This window comes from Chrysoperla carnea, chromosome 5, assembly GCF_905475395.1.
Source record: "Chrysoperla carnea chromosome 5, inChrCarn1.1, whole genome shotgun sequence".
NCBI lineage: Eukaryota > Metazoa > Arthropoda > Insecta > Neuroptera > Chrysopidae > Chrysoperla > Chrysoperla carnea.
The window spans coordinates 1,232,456-1,246,467 of NC_058341.1; the positions used below are offsets into that span (position 1 = coordinate 1,232,456).

At 29.6% G+C, this 14,012-nt stretch overlaps 1 long non-coding RNA gene across 1 annotated transcript in view; it reads left to right on the forward strand.

Moving 5' to 3' along the window:
• The window catches only part of LOC123300718, a 77,833-nt gene extending 77,275 nt beyond the window's left edge, over positions 1-558 (forward strand). The window contains exon 3 of the long non-coding RNA XR_006535393.1: positions 484-558. This is a non-coding gene — a long non-coding RNA (uncharacterized LOC123300718). The remainder of the gene's footprint in view (positions 1-483) is intronic.
• Positions 559-14,012: the final 13,454 nt, after the last annotated feature.

Sequence of the window (14,012 nt, forward strand, 5' to 3'; positions counted from 1 at the left end):
TTTCGGTCAAAATTACTACTATTTTTTACTAAGAAAATGATTTCTATCGCTCTTGTCTTTTAAAGAAAAAAATATATGAATCGAAGTTTCTTCAATTTCATGGAAAACAGGTCTTATAAAAACACATAGGATGTTCAGTAAAATGATGTATATCTATTTACGAGACGTTTATGTGTACATAATAAATAATTAATGTATAATGATGTGGGTGGATATACAAACAACGTATTTAATGTTCGTACGTGTTTTTCGTAATTGTTTTTTTTTCTCTTTTTCGATCGTCGTTTTTCTTTATATTATTTTTTATGGTTGTATTTATTCCACATAGATTATTCGAAAAGGTATATAGAAAATAAATTCATATATTCTTACAGTTTTATGTTTAGTCCGTATATAAAACCGTACAGTGGAATTCGTTTACGAATATAATTCGACATCGAATGGAAATTAGTTTTTCTAATTAGAATTTGTTTTTTTTTCTAGGTTATTCTTCAAGATGTCTATTGTTCGAGAACATTTCCTTGCTTAGAAGAAATCTTCCAAGAAGTAAACCGACCAAGGTAAGTCGGTTTTTATATAATTTCATTGAAAAAAATAAAAAAATGAGGCTCATTGTCCCATTTTCAAAACATTTTATAAATAAGTGAAACAAACAATTGACTGAATTAATTATTTAAATACCCCGTATAGAAAGAATTAAATGTCAGTGCTTGTTAGAAAAAGTTAGAAAAGTTTTAAATGCAACACAATTATGGCGACGTGTTTCATCGACCTTGTCCTACAGACCCAAAACCCAATGACTTATGTTGCTCTTTTACGAACTTGACCCCACTTTTTACGATCTGAGCACCCTGTAAAAATTTCAGCTTGATATCTTTTTTCGTTTTTGAGTAATCGTGGTGACAGACGGACAGACGACACACGACAGACAGACAACCGGAAATGGACTAATCAGCAACACCTACGACAAAATTGTTTTCCTTGCATCATTATTTTTAAGCGTTACAAACTTGGAACTAAAACGTTTCTTGATATATATTTCATATATACACGATATAAAACTTTTGCCCAAGAGCTCGCTGTCTCTAACCAATTCCAAAATATATTCTTGGAGAAGGAATTATTATAAAGTATACCTATCTAAAATTATGTCATATATGGAACAGATTGTCGTTATAAATGAATTTCACTATACAAGCAATATTTTTTGGCTGTATGTGAAGTGAATATTTAAAGATGCAAATATTGTAGTAAAACTGGCTGCCAAATTAAATAAACGTTTTTTGGAAAGAGGTCAAAATAAAACAGTTATTTAAATGTCGATCATGTTTGTTTGCTGGATTTCTTTATATTAATTTATTGAACTAAATAAAAATGTAAAAGATTTGTTATTTAGAAATTTTTATATCTTTTATGTAAGAGTTATAGAAATATTCATTGAAATGCTCACATTTTTTATCTAGAATTCTTTAAGTTCATTGGAAATTAATATTAAGGTACTAGCTGACCCGGTGAACTTCGTATCACCTGCAACTTTTTTTTTTACAACTTTTGGTTCGTGATTATTGTTGGTCATTTTAACATGTTTTATGTGTTTTATTAACACAACAAAATATAATCAATACATAACAAAACATAATAAATATATCTATTCAATTTAAAGCTTTTTGATAAACTACGTTTTTAGTTTGGTTTTTCGGAGCATAAATATATAAAGACAATGGCTTTCCTACACGTGAACACGCGACATATAGTTGTCCATGCGAGAAGCATGGAAATTCTAAATTAATCCCGCAAACTTCCAACGACTGGCCTTAAACAATATGGGAATAAACACACCCACACCCACACCCACACCCACGAAATGAAATTAATAAGAGCTTTGAGTCGAACGGGGAGATCGCCTATGCTTTGTCATCTAATTTAGCGTTTTTTTTTCCTAAACGTTACATTTTTATATACTTCAAAATGTCACTATATTATCGTGATTTTTCAATTTACTACCATTTTCACCCCTAGCTATTAAAATCCATAAATAAATGACTAAAACTATAAAATTCCTTCGATTCGACTTAGGTATCTACAAATCGTACAAATTCATATAAAATTATTAGTATATATATTTAACTAGGGGAACGCTAGCCAGTTCTAGAAGAAGTTTAATCATTTTTTTTCTTGCTTGCAGTCGCAGTGTTATAATAAAATAATATTTTCTATTATTGTCACCAGTGACAACAGCGGTGACTGCAGCAATAATAGAAAAATATTTCATTATTTTATTAAACTTTATGATCGAATACATTTTATTTGAAGGGGTACCTTGTAAGTTGTACTGATTTTTTTCATTCTACAAGGTCAGGCAAGCTGTTGTTCCCCCACTATATAAAGTTGGAAAGGGTGAGCCAGAAGAAACGTATTTGACCTTGAAAGTACATTTTACACATATTAAAATTCAGTATTTAGTCCAAAACATGGCTCAGGATTCAAACATTTTACTGGAATAAACAGTGCTAATCTATTTCTTTGCCGAATTCAATCCAGCTCCGTTCAGCCACTCTGGTGGGATTGAGTAACAAACATCCATTCATTCATCCATCTCCAGGGCTACTTTTCCCGATACTTAGTACTCGAAGTCTGGGATAAGGTAACCCAACCTTACTGTGGCTTTATATATAATTTTCTTTTGGAACATAGGTATATACATTGAGTTTTTGTTTACATTCCTCCTGTTTCACCCTGTATAAAATACGCTTTACGAATTGATAATAATATTTCATTCAATGTAGAAAGTCATATTTTTTCATATAAAATTTTTTTCTTTGTAGTACAAAATCGTATAAAACAAATAAAAAAATTTTTCGTGTTTTATGAAATGTTTTTTATGAGATTGAATCGAACTGAAAAAGGGAGCAAAGCTTTTTGTATTTATTATTTATTTTCACCTAAAGTTATAACAAAATTTTTATTAATCTTTGTATGTTCCTGACGAATATTGGAGTCAGCTAAAGATTAACTTAGTAGATCTAGATACGGCTCCCTTCAAACCCACTACAAGCTTTCCTCGATTGACTTCTCTCTATAAAAGAATATTTCGAAAAACAAGGCAGATAACGAAAAATTGTATTCTTATTTTTCGTCTACATTCGTGAAATTATAAGTAAAATTCATCATCAAAGTAGAAAATAAGGTATAAATAATTTCAACTATAAGTCTAAACTTACCTTGCCCTTAAAAATTAATGAATAGGCAACTTGTATTGCATATATGTTGTATGTTTGTATCATAATCATTCATATACGTCATACAAGTTGCCTATTTATTAATTTGTTAAGTCAACTTTTAACAATTTATTGTTTAATTACAAATAGAAACATTTTATGCAATTAACTCATGGTTTCCGAATGATATTTGACCCCTAAGAAACATATTCCACCAGGTTTTAGGAAAAAAATCAAGCGGATCATGTTATTTTCCTTAATTTGTGCGATTTTTGTAACATATTGTACTGTACTAGTAAAAAAAGATGAACAATTATTCCTAATTAATTTATTAAGTAAGACGTGAGAATAATAAAACTGTATAATTAAAATTATATTATTCCTTAAATATGGGGTAGAGGGAAATAAATCTCGGATATACAAAAACCGAATCAACCCAAGAGGAAATCAAGAAAGAGAGACGCAAAAAAAAAAACTGTGAAAATGATTTTTAAAAAGACTTATGCACATAAAAAAATAATTTAATAGTAATTGAAAATAAAAATTGTTGGTTGTGTGAATAAACTTTTTAAATAAATTTATTGAAGTGTTACTAAATAGGTGGTTAAATTTCATTTCCAGTTCGTAAATCTGGATTGTTTTTTACTATCTACGTTTACTATTTTACGTTCTTACTATACTACCTACGTTACTACTCTACAAGAACGTTCTGAGTATTGTTATATAGTTAGTTCTGGTGTGTTTAGTTTTAGGGGAATTATATTATTTTGTTGGTAGTGTCTATAGTATTGTTGGTGGGTGTATATGACGTTTCTCTTGGTGATTGTCTATGTACGTAAAGTACATATTTGTGCGTACATTCAAAAAATTGAACGGCTGTGGCAAAAAAAGCGTATGACTAATTTTACTGAAATCATTTTGTGACCAGTTCCTAGTTTGAAAAAGGACTCGGGTTTTTGTCACTTGGCAACGGGATCTCCTAAAAAGTAATTAGAAATTGAACAGAAACCAAGTGAAATTTACAAAATTTAAAAAACCCCAGGCAAAGTTTTAGGTTACGAAACCCTAAACTCCCACTTAAAAGCTAAGAACACTCTCTGTTAAATTACCTTTCAAACGAAACCAGTAAAATTAAAATCGGTTTATCCGTTTAGGCACTACGATGCCACAGACAGACATACACACACACATAGCCGTCATACTTATAACACAACTTTTTTTTAGCTCGTTAATGAGCTAAAAATTTTGAGGAATTGTTCTTAAACATGTTAAGAAGTCGCTTAAATCTTTGTTTAAGCCTCAAAATATTGGGTTTCCCATTAAAAAAATTTTGTTAAATTACGGTTAATTTTCTGTAAAGAAGTTTACATCTCAGGATCTAACATCTTGAACCTAAAGGATCTATTTGAATTCATATATGGTTCAATTTTTTATGAACCTCCGTATACCTATTTACGTTTTATATACCGTCATCACTTACACACAACACAATATTACCCTAACAGTACCTACGCATTTTCCACCTTATCTTTTATTACCCGTATAGCTGTGAAATTTTATCACTATTACTGAATAGCTCTTTCTACTCTGTTATTTTTTTTCCTTTGTGGTGGTTCTAGATACTTTCGAACAGTACCTAGTGTGTTTATGTGTAGAGTTTAAATATAATAGCTCCTAGCACACCTAGACATTCTACACAACGACATATTATCCTTCGAAGATGATATTCACAATTGTATTATATATACTGTCTCAACATACACCTGGTGTATACAGATTGGATTTTATACTGTTTACCATTATGATATATGTAGTAAGAAAAGTTTTTATGGACATTCTTATGTATATGATAAGAAAAGACTCTTTGGACAATTAATAGATGATATTGTACGCACTATCATTGGCCTACCACGAGTATGACAGAATACATGCGTTAAGCAATGCATCTAAGCAAGAGGTGTTATAGAAGCTGTATTGAAGCTTTGATACGTGTTGAGTAAGTTGTTAGACGCTAGAAGAGTGGGGTGGGGGTTTCTTAAATGAACAGAAATACTCAGTAAGTTCATCAGTTGTACAGACTTTGTTTATGTTATTTGAAATGTTATGATTGCGTAATGCGTACACAATATCATCTATTAATTGTCTAAAGAGCCTGTCCTTGTCTTATAAATAAGAATGTCTTCTTACTGCAGACAATGATAATGGAAAATAGAATAAATTCCAATCTGTATATTTAATATGTTGTTATATTCAAGATGATTCAGTTTATGGGTTATAATCCATTGAATATCTCACACGATGTGTGTATATTATATTATCTTTTTTTTTATATATCCTTATAGGATAAAATATGCAACAATTATCAACACATATTCCTGTAGGATAGGTGTGTTGTGTGAATGTAGACAGGATAAAGAAGGAAGTGTTTTTCATATTTTTATGTCATATTTTACTATTCAATTTTTATTTATTAATTCTTTATGCATTCAAGTTGAATTGAACTTAATATGGAAGGATAATCTTTTTAACTTTCGCTTTTTACCCCGACTACATACTATGGCGAGGGTTATGTGTTGAACCGGTATGTATGCATGTTCATCTGTTCTCACCTGGTTTCTAAACTACTTATCATAATTTGCAAGTGAGGTATCGTTAAAAGCGCCTTGATTGTCCGCTAGTTATAGGCTATGCGTCACTTTTAACTTTGCGTCAAACTTAACTTTTGGGTCAAAATTGCCTGATAAACTAAGTTTGATCGACCGGATTAGATGATTACGGAGTGAAAACCCATTTACAAATGTTCACACAAATGATCCGCTGTAAATTATCCACAAATCAGTATTCACTAAGATTTGGTCAGTATTCACTTAGTTTATAAGGTAATTTTTGAGATATCGATCCTAGGACTGATTTTTTCAGAATCTACCAGCCCAATCGTCAAATGAACTCGATTTTTGAATTTTTTGGGTCAAAATTACCTTCTGAACTAAGTTTTATCGAATTCTGAAACAGAAAAATTTTTTGATTTTTTTCGATTTTTTCCAAGGGGTACCCCTTCAAAAAATTGCAAGAAATCCAAAAAATTTTGTTGTTTCGGAATTTCATGAAACAAAGTTTCTAAGGTATAATTGACCCAAGAAATTCAAAAATGGGGTACATTTAACGATTGGACGGATAATTTTTGAGATATCGCCAAAAATCTATCCCATTACTTGTTTTTTTCAAAATCTACTAGCCTAATCGTCAAATAAACTCCATTTTTGAATTTTTTGGGTCAAAATTACATTATAAACTAAGTTTTATCGAATTCTGAAACAGAAAAAATTTTTTGATTTTTTCGATTTTTTTCCAAGGGGTACCCCTTCAAAAAATGGTAAAAAATAAAAAAAAAAATTATGTTTCGGAATTTGATGAAACACAGTTTTTAAGGTATAAGTGACCCAAAAAATTCAAAAATCGGGTTCATTTAACGATTGGGCGGGTATTTTTTGAGATATCGAAAAAAATCGATCCAAGGTTGATTTTTGAATTGAAATTGCGTCACATTTAACTTTATATTGCGCATACTAGAGGGCATAAAGTTATGATCGAAAAACAGATTTCGATCTAATGATAGCATGTTTGGTATCAAATGAAAGGGAGTCTTTTAAACTAATTTAATAATTATTCATGAATGTTTTAGTTTCTAAATTAATAATTAAAAAAAATTAGTCGATTTTTATCTCGAATGAGAAAAATCACATCTTATAAACACATTGCAGTAGCAGCTGGGTTTTTTTTCCTAGATTAGTTTTCTTGTTTTTTTCTAGATAAATAAAAACCACATTTCACACAGAGTAGATAGAATGAATACACATCGTCTGCTGCATTATCTAAGTACTTTGAATCGTAATTTTAATTTTATTTAAATAAATTTAAAACATCACACTAAAAAATAAATAAATAATAGAAAAACCAGAAAGACTAGAACAACACATTACTTCCATTACCACCAAGCATTTAACTGTCATGGGGAATTAAATCCTATTTTTACCCTATCCTCTTCACCTTACTCAAATAGCTGAAACAAGAACAAAGAAAAAAACGGACAAACTTTCTCTGTAATCGTTCAAACTTTGTATGTGCCTGTCTCTCTGTTCGTCTGTGGCCTCGTAGCGCCTAAGCGGATGAACCGATTTTATTTGTTTTATTCATTATAAAGGTAATTTAATGGAGAGTGTTCATAGCTAAATTTCAAGGGCGAGTTTAACGTTCCGTACGCGAAAAAAACTAAAAAAATTAACGATTATCATGAAAATCGGTTCAGTTTGGAAAAGGCTTTTCGGAAAAAAGTAATTTAATGGAGAATGTTCTTGGATATGTTTCAAGTGAGATTTAAGGGTTCCGTACCCGAAAAATTTGTCCGAGACCTTTTAAATTTTGTAAACGCTTGTAAATAATTCAATAATTAGTAGCAGAAAAGGGAGCGTTGGGCCCGTTCCAGATATTAGAATAGAGCCGATTATCTTATCTTGTCTCCTCGCGTTTCAACTCAACAGTATTTAGCTACGGTAAAAAAGCCAACCTATCCTAGAAAACCTTCGAAGATGCTACTTTTTAGTTAGAAAATGGAAGTAAATAATACCTACTTTATTGTACCTACATTATAAATATACAAATCTTAACAATTTAATCACAAATAAAAATACTAGAAATATACAAAATAAAAGCAGAGATTAGAAAAATGAATAGTAGCCATAATCACTAAGACCTGGTGCATAATTTACTTACCTACGCCATTCATGTATGTACAAAAGTTAATCTTCAAGAGAGTTCTTATATTTTTTTATAAAAAAGCATTTATAACATAAGTACTGCATAACATAGACATGAAACCATATAATAGGGACGCGTACATGGAGTGGAAAAGTGGAAAAGCTTTGACACTTGCATTAAAATTACGGATATTTCATAGAAAAAGTTATAATATCGGAGATCGTTTCTATTTTGAAAAAAATTATCCAATTGTGATTTTCGTTAAAAATATTTCGCGTCCCAAAGTTGATCGGACGATATCCTGCAAGTTATAATCGAATGATAACTTTTTTTAATAGAAATTAAAATTTTATTGGGACAAAATTCCTTATTACACGTAATTGTTCTGATTTGCCTGCCATTAACCGGCCATTTTCACCATGGTCATCTAGTAAACTAAAACTTTCTCAATCGATTCAGCTCGCCATGAATTTTGAGAATATGTAAAAATATTTTTATAATTTTTCAATTTGTATTTTTTATTATTTAAAAAAATGAGTGATGAAAGTGGGCTATCAGAAGTTAAAGATAACAGAGATAATTTAAAATACGTACAAGGAAATTTTATGTTTTGTCATAAATAAGACAATTCTAAGTCAAAATAAACGCAAAAGTTGAATCATTCTAAGTGATATTACTATAAGAGTACATGTAATTATCATATAATGTTATGGCTATATCACTTGGTAAATGTCAATGGTAGAACAAGTAAATTTTTTGACTTGATCTTGAGTTGTTTTGTAATGAAAATTTATGTGTTTATGTGATTGAGTATGAGTATGAGTATGGAGGTTAGCGGGCCATGCTCGAGCATCGGGCCTCGAAGCAATGGTTCAGAGCACCTAACCAAATAGACCCTTGTACTCTATCCCCGCTACGCTTTTCAGTGGCTATTAAAACCAACTGATGTACTGAAACCCAGGATTTGCCTAGCGCTGAGTTTCCTAATTTCTTCTGGTTCGACTATGGCCAGACCAAACCATTTCCTTCGTTGCTGTGTGAGCGCCGGGCAGTAACAGAGAAAGTGGATTGATGTTTATGTGATTACTTACTATATGATCTTTTAAAGACTTGACTACTTTTCATGTGTGTGTAGACCACGTGTAATGTTTAATCGTATTTAAGCACATAAATGGATAATGATCATAAAAATAGTAGGTAGTTGGATCGTAGCTGGTCGTAGCAGGTCGTAGCATTCAACTAAGTACTTTTATTTGTGTGTGTGGTTTTAAAAATACGTTTATATTTCACTTTATCTCACGTACCTTACATACTTATTATATACCTACGTAGGCAATAAGCTTTACGAATATAATGCAGAGATAAGCTTTTTATTCTGTATTTATTTTAATAACGCAAAAAATGTTCCCTTGATTCTAGCGAAGGTAGCCGATTTTGTTTCAATTTTTGTGGTCCTTGAAAAATTTATTTGCATTTTTCGAAACAGCTATATGATTTATATGCTCTGTGCCAAAAACTTTCAATCATCTCCTGGGGTGATTCCATGAAAAAGTGTACCATAATTGGGAAATGTTATTGCAGTTTTTGAGTCCGTAGGACCCATCTTATAAATCGTTAGAGATAAAACAAAAGTTTAAATGTAAAAAATGTTCCTTATCAAAAATTAAACAACTTTTGTTTGAAACATTTTTTCGTAAACATCACTGTTTACCCGCGAGGGCGCCAATTAGGCGGAAATTTTATAATATGTACTATACTTGATTATCACTTATGTATGTGTCACATGTTTGTATGTGTAGTGTGATAAAGAAATCAACATTGACTATGCATGGTATTTCAACAATTAACTCAGTCAATTGTTTGTTTTCACTTGTTTCTAATAAATTTGATTCTTTTTTTTACCATTTTCCAATAATTTGTATTTGGAACCAACCCAACCCAACCCAACCCAACCACCTTTCTAGGTAAAATTATAAAATTTTAACAAGAAATTATTTTGTTCAAATTAAAATTTAAGAATGACAAATAAATTGTGTAAAGTTTTCAATTAAAAACTCATAAAATTTATCTTATTATACAAAACTAATAAAAACTCTCTTCGAGTTCTCTTCTACATAAATTGTTTCGTTAAACTGCAGCCAGCAAACATCAACAGCGAAATCGTAAATTGAAAATTTCAAATTCAATTAAGTGAATTTTATTGTACAAAATTGTTATTTGTATATAAAAAGACGACAAGTCATGATGACTATATTGATGACGAGGGTATGTAGAAAGAAGAAAGGGTCATAAAATAATTGCATGAATTATATTTGTATATCTAAACATTACGCCACACCAATGACGACTGACTCTGACTCTGACAACAACATTCTAATTTGTTCACAAAATGCAAATAAATTTTATTTTTAGTGAAAATAAAATTAAATTTGTAATTGAAGATTGTTTTGTAAAATGTTTATTTATATCAGTTTTGTGTATATAATATATGTACCGGATGTCACACATATTTCTTTTAATTCTTCATTTAATATTTTAAAATATACTCCACCAAAGTATTAAAAAAAATCACTGTATCTTTGTGAAAAACCATCGAATTTAGAGCTGCTCGTTTGAAAACTTTTACTTTATAGTTTTAGAATCTGTTTCTCCAAAATTTATAGCTCCATTCCAACAAAAATTGACACTTCTGCATCGAAAATACTAAATCTCTTCATCGCTCTGAAATTTTGTTCATATCTATATTCTATTCTATTCTATTTATCTATTTTGTTCTATATACTTCAAAGCATGTCAAAAAGCAGAAGAAATTCCAAAACTAGAAATTATTATTGCAATTCCAAAATTGACTTTTCGCAAAGAGATATATGTTTGAAATTTTGGTAAAATTTTGTGTTAAAAAATCCTTCGACTTTGTCATGGTTTTTTGAGTAAAATTTATACTGAATACTTAAAATTCTAAGTAAAACTGCACCAAGTCATCTTCAGATCATCTCTTTCTTAGTTGATTTTGAAAAATTGTGATTTTTTTGTTCAATAATACTCTTTGATGAAAGCTGTTTAACTTACTTGCTAGGAATGTTCAAAAATTTTTTACCTGTAAAAGAAAAACAAAATTAGTTTGACTTTGAACGATTTCTTAAACTATTGCTATAATAATAACAAAATCTAATATTTCTTGTCGTAATATTTCTTTGTACATCCTGTAAATGTACAAATTGTTGTTGATAATTATTCCCTTTTGTTTGTGATAAACAAACTAACCAATATAGTTTGGGTAGGAATTTACAGGATAAATACAGAATGGTGCCGTAATGATTAAGTCACTACTTAATATCCAATTTTTATAGTTATTTTTTAACGAAAATTTAAAGTACAAAAGCTCACTTTAAAATTAAATTTTTTGCTATAAATAGGGCAGGTGTCTTCATATTAAATGCGACATAGTGTAGATGGTACACTCTGTACTATTTAATGACTATATAACATATATTTTATATTTTGATTAATTTTAATTAGTTAGTACCGGTAGTATGTAGAACCAGAATACATACACACAATAATAATTAAACAGTTGTATGATTTTAATTATTTTATGATGTTAATTGTAATTTTATTTGTATGACTTCAAGGTACGTATGTAATGCGGTGTAAGGTTAAACCTTCTTGTGCGGTGTATCATGAACCGAAATGTTTACTTGAATGTACAAATCACACTGTATTATGTCTAATTAATATAGAAACAGTATTTATGGACAGTAAATCTTAGAATATTTCAAAATTGAAGTAGAAAAAATTTTAATAAAAAATACTTTTTAGTGGACAAGCTTAAATAATTTTATCTATGAGTCACTTATAACCGACTATTTGTAAAAGCTTGAGGCGCTCAAACAAATCATATAAAACAAACAAATAAATGCCACAGAGAGACAGACTGACAGACCCCTCTTTTTTAGTTCGGTGGTTAAAAATTGATAAAAAATTAATGTAATCAAAATAGCCGTGGACAATTTTCGATAGAAAAACCATGATAGAAGTGTTTTAAGATCAATAAAATTTTATTAATGTCTCATCGTGGTTATCAGATGGGTGAAGATCGACCTTATACCGTTTCTTAGACCACAATTTTTGAAGATACCAACAAATTTTTATTCTTCAATATTTTATACTTTCTTAAAATAATCTCTGGGAACTAAGCTTGGGGTAAATCATCTCATTTTATTCCCGTAATACTATCAGATAGGATTTTATGAAATTCCTGTGGTAATAACAATGTGATAGCCAAGTTACCTGGAAACAAACGTTGATTATAGCCTTGTTATTGGATAGGTAACAACTATAACGTGTTGTCAATATTGTTATACATATAATTATAACTAAAAATAAATGTTTATAAACATTGTATATACTGAACAGTGTAGGTATAGTAAAGTGTATTTTAATAATAATGTGTTGTGTATAAAACTTAACTAATGTAATTAACTAACAAACTTTGGTCATTATCTGTATGTATAGTTTTTGAAAAACATTCTAATACACATATTTATAGGTTGTTACCATCAAGGTTGGCCATTCATGGTTCTTAATTTAAACTAAAACCTTATTTAAAAATATTGAAGTTGTATTTAAATTCAAGTTCGATTAATTTAAAAAAAAAAGTTAAAGATAATTGAGATAAGTTAAGGATGTATGAGCATGGTAGTGGGGGCACAAATTTCAAAATAGATATTTTCAATTTTGATGATAAATTTATATTATTACTTGACGATATAAGACGAAAAGTAAGAATAAAATTTTTCGATTTCTGGCTTAATTTTCAAAATATCGAAAATTGAAAATTTTGTTTAATTATTTAGCTTTCGATATTTCGAAAACCAAGACACATATCGAAAAATTTTATTCGTATTTTTCGTCTACATTCATGAAGTTATAACAAAATCCATCATCAAAGTTGGAAATAAGATAAAAATAATTTCAACGGAATGTCCCACGACATATCTTGTTCTTTTTACATTTCCCATTTAAAATATTGTAGAAGGAGAAAGCTAACTCATATAGATTGCTAATAAGACACTTGATAACCTCTTCTGTTCTTGCTTCTAGATAGAATTTCGTGGGCAATTGACAGCCTATCGAAATTGTTACAAATTACTGTAAAATGCAAATTGGTCAGTGATCAAACAATTTGCTTTTCATAGGAAACATACTTAGAAATTGTTTTGTACACAAATCAACACATCTTTGTGACTTTTTTCCGACAAATTTTTGGCTGTTTAAGTGAAGTGAGACATTTAATACAAAAGCAAAATTGGCTAAACTTAACGATAACAGTCTTTATTGAAGCTGTATATAATATATAGGTAACTTTGTCTACGTCTACAGGTTTCGTAGACAAACTGAACTGTTGTTAAGTGTGATAGTTTCGATAATCCATCCACAAACAACTACCTAGGAGGTATACCGAACATATGTAGTTACGCTTTATTATATTCGAGATCATAAAATGTTTAATTCAAGAAAACTGAATCTACTTGAAATAATTTCCACTAATAAAGATGATAATTTTTATCCAAAAGTTTTGGTACTAAGCGAATTATAGCTCGCTGAAAATTATAATTTAAATCCTTCCGTTTCAAATTGTGTGGGTGAATTCTGTTAGAACGTGGGAAAATAAGACGAAAGTTAAGAGTAAAACTTTTCGATATATACCGTATTTTTGAAATATTGAAAGTTCTTAGGAATGCTAATTTACTCTCGTTCACACGGGAGTAATAAAACAATGAATTTTTGATTAAATTTCCCATTTTATCTTCATAATAAAGGTATATTGTGAAAACTTGTACCAAAATAGAACTATTGGTTCAGTTTTTTTGATCAATAATGTACTTGTTAAGTTTAATAATATTGTTATTAATAGACACAACAACAATATTGAATCGTATCATGTTTCTATTCAGTTCGTCTTTAGTATTAGTTTGTGGCGTTGATTATCTGAGCTATATCATACCCTTAGGAGCTAGTACTAGTTACCTACCTACC